The sequence below is a fragment of the Physcomitrium patens genome, chromosome 8 (genome assembly GCF_059467195.1).
Source record: "Physcomitrium patens ecotype Gransden chromosome 8, ASM5946719v1, whole genome shotgun sequence".
NCBI classification, from domain to species: Eukaryota; Viridiplantae; Streptophyta; class Bryopsida; order Funariales; family Funariaceae; genus Physcomitrium; species Physcomitrium patens.
The window spans coordinates 12,167,864-12,181,415 of record NC_143417.1 but is presented as its reverse complement, the minus strand read 5'-3'; positions in this window follow the sequence as shown (position 1 = coordinate 12,181,415).

Sequence of the window (13,552 nt, the reverse complement as noted above, 5' to 3'; positions counted from 1 at the left end):
TCCTGCTCATAAAAATAAGTACTTATAGCAGAGGAGATGTATTTTTGGAAATATTTATTTTCCAAGTTTACGGTATTTCATCAGATATTTTTTCAATAGGTCTGTTGGTGATTTGGAAAATTAAACTAAAATTACACAAACAAGAATAAAGATTGTAAATTTAATTCAGTAAACTGGTTGGGTTCAGAATTTTTAAACTGCTCCGAGAAATGAAAAGATGTTTATTTTTTCTCAAGATAAATATAAATATACATGATGTTGGATAGTGAGGTGGTAAAAATGAAAATTAGATGTTTCATCTAGAATGACAGTAACAATACTCCATTCAACAATAGAAGCCTAAGAGATTTTACTTATTCAATATTGATAACCGAAACATTTACATGTTGCTCGGTTGAGTATAAATGGCCATGATTCAATTGATTGTATGGTTATTTATTTATTTTCTGTCTTGTCACTTGTGCGTACTACTATTTTGTGTGCATGTATGTATGTATTTGTGTTTACATTTGTTTTATAGCTTGTTTGGAGTTGATTTCATTGATGCTTTGAATAGGCCAAATGCTAAAAAAAAAATAAAAAAAAAATGTATTTTGTAAACCACAATGTCCAATCCTGTATTATAATGTTTCATACACCACAAATATTGTCAACATTTCCTACACATATATTTTAATGTGCAATACTTAAAGTCCCATAGTTCATAGTGAACTAGGAGCAGTTTCATTTGTTAATGGTGCAACCACATCATATGTCTCTTGAAATGAATATCAAATATTAATAACTCGTGTAATGCATTGATAGAAACATTTCATGATATTAATCAATTGTTTTAGTTTTATACTTATGAAGTGTTAAGCCTAAATACAGCATTGATGAATATTCCTGAGTTAGTTAGAACACATAACAATGTTTTATGATTTATTGAGGTCAACACACAGTACACACAACCATGCCATGAAACCAACACACAGTACTAAAATATATAATTTTGATCATTTCATTAAGATAATTAAATATTATTTACACAATAAATAGAAAATTGAAATTTAATTGATAAAAATAAAACAGTCTAATAATATTTGATAATTTGAAATATTTTGAAGTGATTTTATATTCTATCAAAAAATCTAAGTTATTTGAATATTTTGTCAATAAAGACAAATATGATGATTGGTATTATGTAAAAACATTCTAAAAGACTTTGGTTATAATAGATAACATTTTCTGCAAACTATTTCATTTATCCAGATTCAAAAAACTACAATGACTTTAATGCATAATACAATTATTCTTCTTTTACAAATTTATACGATGTATCAAATTTTTATTTTTATGTAAAATAAGAATTTACTATACATTACAAAACATAAATGCACATAATACATCTATTTAAAACTTGAAGCTTACAAAAGTTGGTAACTCAAAGATGTTATTTAGAATAATCAAACATATTAGAATCATATATACACTTCTTAATATGTAATTGAAATTCACACTAATTTTTATATGATATTATATGTAGCTATAATATTATAATTTAACCATATTTAGATAAAAAAATACAATTACATATTTTATAGTTTTTATGTATATCTACATTAATATTAATTGTTAGTTTTTTTTATTTGTATATATGCATAAAGCCATACAAAAGAATTATTCAAATCTTTACAAAATATTCTTAAATTTCTAATAAATATAAAATTTTATATAATTAGATATTTTTAGAGTAATAAATTTTATATCTTTCAAATTTTTTAAGTAAGATTTTTAAAATAAGAAAAATTAGAAATATAAAATATAAATTATTAATATTTTATATAACAAAGTATTGTACTTATTCATGAAATTAGTACAATGTTGCGCTTGTAACTATTTAAGATAAAAATCTTCTTGTGCATTTGTGCAGATAAGACAAAATTTATGAATGACAACCTTAGGGCATTATAGTTTAAGAATTTTATTATTTTTTACAATTATAAGAAATAACATGTAATATAAATTAAAATAAAAATAGAAGTTAAAATTTTAATTTCAAGAGAAGTAAAGTAATTTATAACTTGCAATCTTTTTGAATTACAAATTTTAATACCAATGTGACAGTCATAAATTCTTATAGATAATTATTTCTAAATATATATATATATATATATATATATACATCTACATAAGTTAAATTTCTATATTTCTAAATAACAGTCAAATATTTTATATTATATGTAAAATTATATGTCACAAATACATGTACTTAAATTAAAAGAATCAAATAAGAATAAATAATTTTTTTATTTTGGTAATATATTATAGAAAAACTTCTTAGAAGCTTTATAGATGTGGTTTTGACTTTATACATGTTTGTAGGTGATTTGTAGGTTGAAAACCTCACTAATGTGTTGGCTACATATTGTATAATGTTGACTTGGTAACTTGAGGTATAAGTTGACCATGTGGCATACATGTAAGAAACTTATTTTGCAAGTTAGACACAAGTTAAAGGTCTCATAGAGCATTGCTAAATAGCTCTTGGTTAAATAGTAAATATATAAAGAAAAATTGATGTCTTCTTTATTCTTGTCATTATTATTTTATTTTTTTGAAATTTTGTTTCAAAAGTTCTTAGTCTTCTTATTTATAAGAGTGAATTTCATCCTTCAATCCAAGTTACAAAATGGTATCAATTAAGAGTTGTTTGTAATTTGAGGTGTGAAGTGAAAGAAGTATATAATAAGAATAAAAAAAAGAATAAATACAAAATAAGTGAAATAAATGAAATCAAGCAATTACACATCCAAACTTGATTAGAATTTTTTTTTAGGATTTTAATTAGTAAAAATAAAAATTCAAAAATTTAAAATAAAAATTTTAAAAAATATATTTTAAAATATTATAATAATATATAAAATATATAAATTTGAATTATTATGAGTAAGTTATGAAAGTTTAAAGATAATAAATAAGTTTAATAAAAAAATTAAATAAATATGTTTTATCTTAAAGATAATTTGATTATAGATTAAGGATTCGAGCCTCACCAAAGCTTATATATAGTATATTTTGGTATCTAAGAGAGACCACAAGGCCTTAATTTTATTCTCCTAATTATATTCAAGGTACTACAACCTATATGCAACTTGTGCACCTTCTTTCTTATAAGGACTAGTGAAACAAGACCAATCTATCTAAAGTGTCCCAGACCCTTCTAATCTACAATAACTTAAAGCCTCATCACAAGATAGGATAGATTGGACTAGAACAAAACTGAATAGAACTAAATAGAATAAGACATGAAAGACAAAACTAAGCAAACAGAAATAGAATAGAACAGAATTGAACAAAAAGATGCAAAACCAAATTTTACAAAAAAAAAATGATCTAAAGCTATACTTGACTAAATGCCCCAAAAGACCCTAGTTAGTCCTATTTATACCTTGTCCTACCACCTTGGACTTTCTAGAATGTTCCTAGGTAGTAGATCCCACTTAGATAACAGCCTTAAATTTTTTTTTAGAAGGTTCTATGATAAGTTCCACCTAGATAACTGCCTTAAACTCTTTCTAGAATATTCTATAATAGATCCTATCTAGTCCACTAACCTAACCTCAATTTTAGAAACTTCCATGGTTCTAATTATCTATATAATTATCTTATCTATACTCTATTATAATTAGACTAATTGATGGCTCTTTTATTTTTAACAAGTAAAATAAATATTTTTATATTTTTGACTTTACCACAATATTTAAAAATATCAAGTTAGTTTAAGCACATCATATGGCTTAGAATCTTGCTCAATTTCTTCATAATAGCTCCCAAGGTGGTAAGAACTTAATTATACCAAAGTCTTGAAAATTTTCCTAAAAACTCTTTAAAAATTTTAAAGAAATTCTAAATAAATTTTAACTTTTTAAGAACATTATATAATGCTGATATCAATTTAAGTCCATGTTTTCTTACCTTGCATTTTTTTAGTGATAAAATAAATGTATATCAACTAAAAATCCTATTTCTAATATAATAACTAAAAAGATATGAGGTTCTTTTTTATATTTTTTCTAAATATTAATTAATATTTATAGATTTTTAAATAAGTAAAAAATTTAGATATAAGACCAATGTACACAATGATCTCAATAACTAATCCTTAGTACTCAATAATAAGTAAAAATTCTAAACTAAAAAAGATAATTCCTTTCAAGACTTATTATGACTCCTTTTTTATAATTTTTTTTCTAATAAGATTCTTATACCCTATAAAAAAATTTAAATCCTAATAAATATTCAAATTATCAAAAAGATTTTTTTTTTAATATTTTTATATTTAAATAGTTAAAAAATATATTTTTAATAATTCTATTAATTAAAATCTACTAATAGGATTTATATTATTTTTTATAATAGCCATTTTAATTATCATTATACACTATTTTTGAATAAATATCTACTCTTTTTTAGTGACACAAGAGAGTAATGAAGTTTTTATTATTTTTAATTTATGTCATTGACTATTTGACAAGACTGCTAATTCAATACTTTTATTTTTTTTAGAAATAAATAAAATATTCTACTTATTTTGTTATATTTTGAAGATTGTGGACTATCCACCCTGAAATTAAATTTATTTATTTTATAATATTGATTCTTTTCTTAAAGATAAAAGACTATATTTTTTTATAGAAATTTTTATTTAACATTAAAAGTTGTAGAATATCCTCTTTTAATTGGACATAGGGATTTTTCAAAGTTATTAATATAGAAATAGAAAAAATCATAGATGCTATACTTGGAAAATATAAGAATACATTTGGTACTAATTCAAATCTTTACAAGCGTATTAATATTCTTAGGATGGAAATTTCATGTATTATTAATTTTAACCATTGAAAAACTATTTATATGACATAGAAAAAATCAATAATGATGTCCAAAGTCTACACTAAAAAGTTATGTAATTCAGAAATGCAAGTAAATCACTACTATAATTAGATTTAAGAAGTCATCTAAGTATAAATATAAGAGAGATAATGATTAGTATGTCAAATTTTTTAATATAATAAGATTTTTTTTTTAGAATTTCTATAATAAATTAGATTCTAAGTAAAATTACATTCCTCTCACTATTCTAATGGATTTACTCAAATTGATCTTATAAGTGTACTTCTATTTGAAAGTGTTATCTTTTGATTTGTATCTTTGATAAAAAAAAGATTCACAATTCTTCTAACATCTTAATTCATTCTTGAAAGTTTTTATTACTACATTTAGTAATAGAGATTGATAAAAGTTAATAGAAACAAATTTTCTATCTTTATAATAAGAATTACAATTAACTACTATATATAATGTTGAATTCTAAATTCATGCTTATAGTATAAAGGAGAATTCTTATGCCCTTATCAATCATATTTAATATAGATTGAAAGAAAATTTCAAAGATTCATTATTAATAATATCAAAATCAAACTTACTGAAATTATTTATTATTCAAGCTATTACATGTAATAATTGATTTTATGAAAGATATTAAGAATAAATATTTAAAAAAAAAATAAGTGAAGTCATAGTGAAAACTTCTAAGTTTTTAAAAATTTAATTATCAAGGCCAAAATATATGCAAGTTGATATGGTATATTTGAAATCTCTCTTTAAAATTTTAAAAAATCCAATGTTGTCAATAATGATTGTACTTATATTATGGAGAACATAAGTACACTACTCAAAATTATCCAAAGAAGTGAGACAACCACAAAATAAAAAACATGCTTGCTAAAAATGATATTATATTAAAAAATAATTTTATAATAGAGATTATTCAATTAATATCTTGCTTAATTCCTTATGAAGGTCACATTCTCTCTTGAAATATATTACCTTGCTTTTATAATAGATATTTTTCTAGAACCAAATAATCATAATGCTTCTATCTTGTTAGACTCAAGAACCACTACTTGTTTTGGAAAAAATACTTTTTTAAAAAACATGAAATATTTCTAATCAAAAAGTAGACGCATATAGATAGAAGTCTTAAATAGTTTTTTGGTTTTTTTAAAAAATATTACTCACAAAATTATTTTTATAAAGATAGATATTAATAATCATGATAATTTAATAATATTTATTATTAGTAAATATTTCTAACCTAATTATTTTAGGTTTATCATGGCTACAAAAGTATAATCCTTAAATGAATTGAATTTCTTGTAATCTCAATTTTTTCTTAACTTAGATTTTTATTATAGAAAATTATATATTTAATACATCTAGACCTTTATTACAAGATACAAGAGTTTTTATGTATGTTTCATAAAAAGGGTTATCTTTTTTTATTTATAATATATCTATTTTTAATCATAAAAGATTTAAAGTGGCATTATAATAAATAAAAATAATATTAAGATATTTTTTTATTATGACTCAATTGTCATTTAAACCAATTAATAGCTTATCACAAAATAAGTTGGCTATACTCAAAGAATATAATAATAAAAAAAAATAGCTTAAAACTTTAGATGCCATTTAAATTTTTGAAAATAAACTTCTATTTTTATTGTGAAAAAAAATACAAACCATTATAGATATGTGTATATTATTGATGATTTAATAAAATCACCATCAAAAATATGTATCTTCTATCTTTGATATCCAGATTTTTTGATCAACTGAATCAAAGAAAGATCTATATGAAAACTTAATTTTAACTAATATATAATTTGATATTCATAAAAAAATGATATGAAAAAAAAATGCATTTTAAACTAAGTATGGGCATTTTGAATGTAATGTCATGCATTTTAAACTAATAAATGTAATAGTTATTTTTTAATATTATATGAATCGTGTTTTTTTAGAGTTCTTAGAACATTTATTTATTTTTTATTTAGATGATATTTTAAAATATTCTTAAAATACACAAAAACATAAAGTTCATGTTCTTTATATATGACAAAAACTTAGAGATGCTAGACTATATGCTAAGATAGCTATAATTATATATTTTCTACAATTCAAGCTGTTTTTTTATAATCCGTTATTTCAAATGAAGGCCTTATGAAGGATCTTAAGCAAATTTAAACTATAAAAGTTTGAAAAATATTTAAAACATTAAAAAAATATTCAATATTTTTAAATTTTTATTTAATTATTAGTAAATTTCTATCAAAAAATTTACTTATGTTATCATATTACATATATTCTTTCTTCAAAATGTACCAAGTACCTAGCTATAGAATATAAGTAAAAATTCAACAACAATTCTACTAAATATAATAGAGCCTTAAATAAACTTCAAATAATCTCTAATAAATCCAATCAAACTTTAACCTATAGAAATAAATTTAAAAGAAGTCATAAAAGAAACATAAAAAATCCTAAAGAAATATTAAAAATAGAAAATTTAATGTAATTCTAATTAAATTATTAATTAAATCTTAATCAAATCCTAGGTCAAATTCTAATGAAATCCTAATAAAACCCTAAACTCTAAAAATAATCCTAGATAAGTTCTGAACCAAATCTTAAGAAAATCTTAAACTTAACCAAATCCTAGAACAAATCCTTAACCATATCATAATCAAATCCTAGATTTTAAATAAACTCTTAATAAATCTTATAAGAAAATAGAATCTCAACAATTAATGATCAAATCATTAATAATAATTAAAAATTTATACACTTCTTAATGTCTTAGTTAGAAACAATTATAAAAAATATGAAATCAATCACACTTACTAATTAAGAGAAATGCAAGATAATCCAATTGGATGTTAAATAGCCTCCTACTTCAAGCTGAATGCTAAACTTCTAATCCCAATATCTCCTTCTTGAATTGTTAAATTACTTTCAAATTTCACCTAAATGTTGAAATCAAGTCTAACATCCATACAAAAAAAATCACTTCAATCCAAATAATAGATTGCTAAAGATCTTAGAAACACTCACTGATCTTAGAACTCCAATTTTTGAGACCTTAACCTACAAAAACCTACATATACTTCAATCTAATCATTCGATTGACCTCAAAATTTGTATACATATTCACAACTAGTACACCAACACATTGCCTAAATGTTACTTGTACTTAAACCAAAAAATTCAAAAACCCTTCAAATTTGTAAACATATTTTATTTTTTTTAAATCCTAATCCCACCAAGAACATCACTAACTTTGAAAATCTCTCAAAATCTCAATATTGATTCAAACAAAATGAAACTAATGTCTAAAAAACTTCCTTTAAGTCCATCCTAAAATGTCTTTATTCAATCTCCAAAAGAACCTCAAAGTCATAGATATGTGGTTTTGTAGCTTAGGGTCTGATTTTGATCTAAATTAACAATTGGTCCTCTATGGATATTAATTTTTGGCTTTTTGAGGTAAATTTTGTTAAAATATGCTCTTAATTATCTCCTACATATGCCTATATCATTTCATTTTTCAATCTACTTTTTTTATTTACGGTCCTACAAAGTAAATAGAAGCCTATTTTGTAAAAAGGTAGCATTAGCATTTTTTTATTTTACTATCTTTTTGATTATTATCTATATTTCTAAGATAATTTTCTACAATGTTTTTAAATAAGATCTTCTATAATATAATATTTTCTTCTCTCTTTCATTCATTAGCCATGTTACATCATAACAACATTGCAGCTCTTTTAACACATTTGACTTGTAAAGACAAACTTTAGAAGAATTAAAAAAAATTAAGATAGCATTTGAAGTTTTAAAGAATTATTTTTATTTCTCCACTAATTCTTTAATGCATCAACTTTTCTTAAGTATTTTATATAAAAACAAATACTTTGACTTTGCTTTCAATATGATATTATTATAAATGAGAATAAATGACAAACTTCACATAATAATTTTTATTCAAAAAATGTTTTAACAACCAAGATTACTTATGAGATAGAAAATAAAAAATTTATTGTAATTAAAGATTTATATTAAAAATAACTCCATTATTTGGAAGGAACTTTTAGTTGAGTGATTATATAAAATATCAAATATTATATACTAATGCAAGTTTTTAATAATTACCAAGCCTATTCGAGCATGTTTTTGTTAAAATTTAAATAGAAGATTACTTATTGACTAAAAAGACAATATGATTTATTAGTTGCCTTTTCTAATAATTATTATTTTTTACTAAAAGAAAAAAAATACAAATTTCGATCAACAATAAATTATTCTTTTGAAGCTAAAGTAATTTTAATTTTAAGCTATAAAATCAAAATTGACTATTGATTTAACTTTTTTTAATCAAGTCCAATGAAATATGCCCTTATATTGTCTTATAAAATTTAAGAAGAATATATCTAAATTTTATAATACTTCTAAGTTTGAATCTAACAAAAATCATCTTTATTTAAAAAATACTCATATATTCCAAAAAAAAAAGTGCAATTATATATTCTTCAAGCTTTTCATATTCTTTCAAATGAAAAATATTTTAAATACAACAAGACATTTGAATTAATATCAAGAGATTTTTGTTGGTTTCAAATTTGAAAGGAAATTAAGGATTTTATACAAATATATGATGTATGATTAAAATTAAGAACTCCTTGTCATCGACCTTATACACTTTTTAAACCACTATATATATCAAAATAATCATAATCTTCTATTTCTTTGGATTTTATCATGGATCTTCTAATCTTAAGTTCATATGATTTTATATTTGTGATAATAACTTATTTTACTAAAAAAAGATAATTTGTATCATGTAAAAAAACTTTCACATATAAAGAAAAAACTAAAAAATTTCTAACAAAATTTAATGCTATTATAATTTTCAAAGAGATATTATATCTAGTTCAAAGATTCAATTTGCGATTAAGTTTAAAAACAATTTAAGAAATTTTTAAGGTATCAAAGGCATAAATTTAAAAAATATAAATAGAAAAATGAGGTATTTTTTAAATATATATATATTAAGAAAGAATTAAAATGGCTATTGCCAAAGACTAAAAACTATAAATTCTTGAAACCAAATTAGAAGCAAGAAATAAATTGATAAGAATAAAGAAGACTTCATTACTTTCTTTATACATACTATCTAACTAAAAGCTACATAGTATCATTCCATATGACTATCAATACATGTCCAACTTGTTAGATTTGTGTGTAACTTACAAAACAAGCTTTTGTATGTGTTCTATATGTCTAATTTGTACCACAAGTAGCTAACGTGTATAACTTATGGTCAACTTGTTAGCCAAGTTTTTAACTTACCAATCATCTATAGACAAATATAAAGGTACAACTACATCTATAGAGCTTCAAAGAAGCATCTTTTCAATAATATTATTAAAATTAATTATTTTCACTTACTTCTATTTACTTTAATTATCTTAATAATTATTGGAATGATGTCAATGACAATACTTTCTATTCTAGTAACAAATTCCATAAGGAGCCATAATAATATATTAAGAAAGATATAAATATAAAAAATTATATTTGCTACATAATCTAATATATTTTTCCTTCAAAGGTAGTTGATAAATTAACTTAGCTATTGATAGTATTTCATATCAAGACAAAAAAACCACTCTTATATTTGATCATTATTGATGCTTTTATAAATTCCTTCAAATAAAATATTTAAAATACTATTACAAGTAGTTTCTATTATTCATAAAATTATAAAATATTATAAGTTTCTTCTAAGGTAGTATTACTAAATACATTGCAACTTGCCATTTTTTTTAAAAAAACTAAATCAATCATGATGATCTTCATCTTTATTACATTGTCTTGAAAGTTATGACAATTGTAATGTATTATTTATTTTTCTATTATAATACAACCATTAGGTGAAAGAAAAAAAATATTATGTTATACATGAGCTTAAGTGAAAATATTATAATAATTGTTTTTAAAAGTATAGATAATAGGTGAAGAGGCAATAAAAATTAATAAGTACTAATGCTATCTTTTTATAAAAAAGACTACTATTTTCTTTATAGAACCATAAATATGGTTAATCAAATAAATAAAAAAAATTAATTGATATAGGAATCTTTAGAAAAGAATTAAGAATATTTTTTAGCAATATTAATTTTTAAAAAAATCAAGAATTAATATCTGAAAAAAAATCAATTATAGACAAATATCAAAATTAGATTCTAAGGCACAAAATCATGAACTTATGGCATTTCAAAGGATCTTTTCTTAATCAAAGAGCAATTCCTGAGAATAAACTACAATCAAGCTTTTTAGGCACTTATTTAGAATAATTTGACTTTATATTAATTTTGTAAAGACTTTATAATGTTAGGATTATTTTTTTAGCATTTTTTTTCATCCCAAGATATTCACTATCTTATATGGATTATGAAGAGATATATAGAATATAGGATGAATTTTTATAGACTATAATAAGTCTAATTTATATACAATTTAATTGATATTTTTACAAATAAAAAATGGTCTACGGCTATAGTGTTATAATTTGTAACAAATATTTTATATTACAACAATGTTATCATATTTTTTAGAAAATTTGGAATTGAAGTTATTCTTTATGATAGACATATGAATTAATTATTTATTATTTTTAAGTTTTTTTTAATTGTGCTTTATTATTATATATAACTTTGATAAGCAATTTATTAAATCTTCTTTTGTATGATTCTTAACATTCAATGAGTTAAAAATATAAAATTATGGATAATAACCATGCTCAACAAGAAAAGATGTTTGTTGAGTAGAGGAATGTACTATGTTATTATGAAAAATAACTTAGTCAATAGCAAAAGAATTATTTAGTAATTTTAATGGTAATTGATACTACATTGCAAATAATGCTCCAATACTTGATTCACTTGTTCCGTTCGTTTATTAAATTGAAGATAAAAGCAAAAGATAATTTTATATCTACCTTCACTATCTTGAAAAAGATTCTTCAAAAGATTGATTTAGATTTGATTCATCTATTAGATATAATATTCTTTGGCAATCCATGATATTGATAAATATTATTCAAAAAAAAAAAATTGCTTCTTTACATTTAATAGATTTTGTATATAATAAAAAAATTTCCATCATTGTGAAATAATCTACTATTTCAAATATAAAATCATAGAAACTTGAGATTGGAAGATTTATGAAAAAAATCTAAGAAATAAAAGATTGTAGTTGTTTTATTATAGGTAGTTATTGAAAAAGTCTATAAGATTGATGAAAAAGAATTTTTGATCCTCAACAAACATCACTTAATTGTACAAAGACTTTAATTGCCTCTTGTATTTGAAGCCACCAAAAATCTTATGATATTAATTCCAAGGTCTTATTATATTTAAAATGTTGTATAAATAGAAAGTTATGACAAGCTTGAAGAGTTCATAGTTATATTCCATCTTTTCAAACATATATTGGCATTCTTCAAAATAGATTGGTTTATTTTTAAATTCAAATTTAGAAGTATTATAAAATTTAGAAAAATTATTCTTAATATTATAAACAAAAAAAAATCTAAAGACATACTTCATTAAATTTGCTTAAAAATAATTAAATTAATAATCAATGTTGATTTTATTATTCAAAGAAAAAATTACTTTGACTTCAAGTTAATTATTTAATATTAATTAATATTTTTATTTTTTTAGTATAAGATAAAAATATATAAAAAAGGTATTTAAAAAACCTTATTATTTTTGTAGTTGATATGTAAAGTTAAATTCAAATCTTAACAAAGACATGTTTTAATAGGCTTTTTGGTAATTTAAAACATGTATTTACATAAAATACTTAAGGTTCTTATAATATATATAAATAATTATTGGACATAAAATGCCTTCCAAATAATGATGCCATTCTTGAAATAAACCTAGAATTGCAAAAAATTCAATATCATAGAACTTATATTTGATTTCTATTCCTATAATTTTTTTTAAAATAAAAAGAAATAAGATGGAAAGTGCCATCTTTTCTTTTTTATAATAATAATACACCTAATGCAAAGTCTAATGTATTTATTTCTATAAATAATATCTTTAAGAAGTTGATATAATATAAGATTGATATAGAAATAAAAGTTTCCTTCAAAGCTTTAAATACTTGTTGAGCTTCTTTATTACACTTAGGTTTGTATTTATAAGTCAAATATGTAAAAATAGCTATAATTTAAAAAATAATTATGATAAAAATTTAAAAATAATTACCAAATTTTAAAAAATATTATATATCATTTCTTATTTTTTGAATCTTCTATTTTGTAATAGCTAGAATTTTTTTAGAATCCATCATAAGGCCATTATTTAAAATGATGTATTTTAAAAATTCAATATAAATAATATGTAATTTATAATTTTTTATATTGATATATAATCTTGCATCTCTAAGTTTTTGTAACACATGAAAAATATATAGTGTATGATTTTTTATGTTTTTAGAATAGATTAAAATATCATTTAGATAATAAGTAATAAAATTACTCAAAAACTTTCAAAAAAATTATTCATTAGATGTTGAAAAGGAACTAGCATATTTGTTCATAGACCCCAAAAGGTATAATCAATAAGCAATATAATTGATTTATTTACAAATA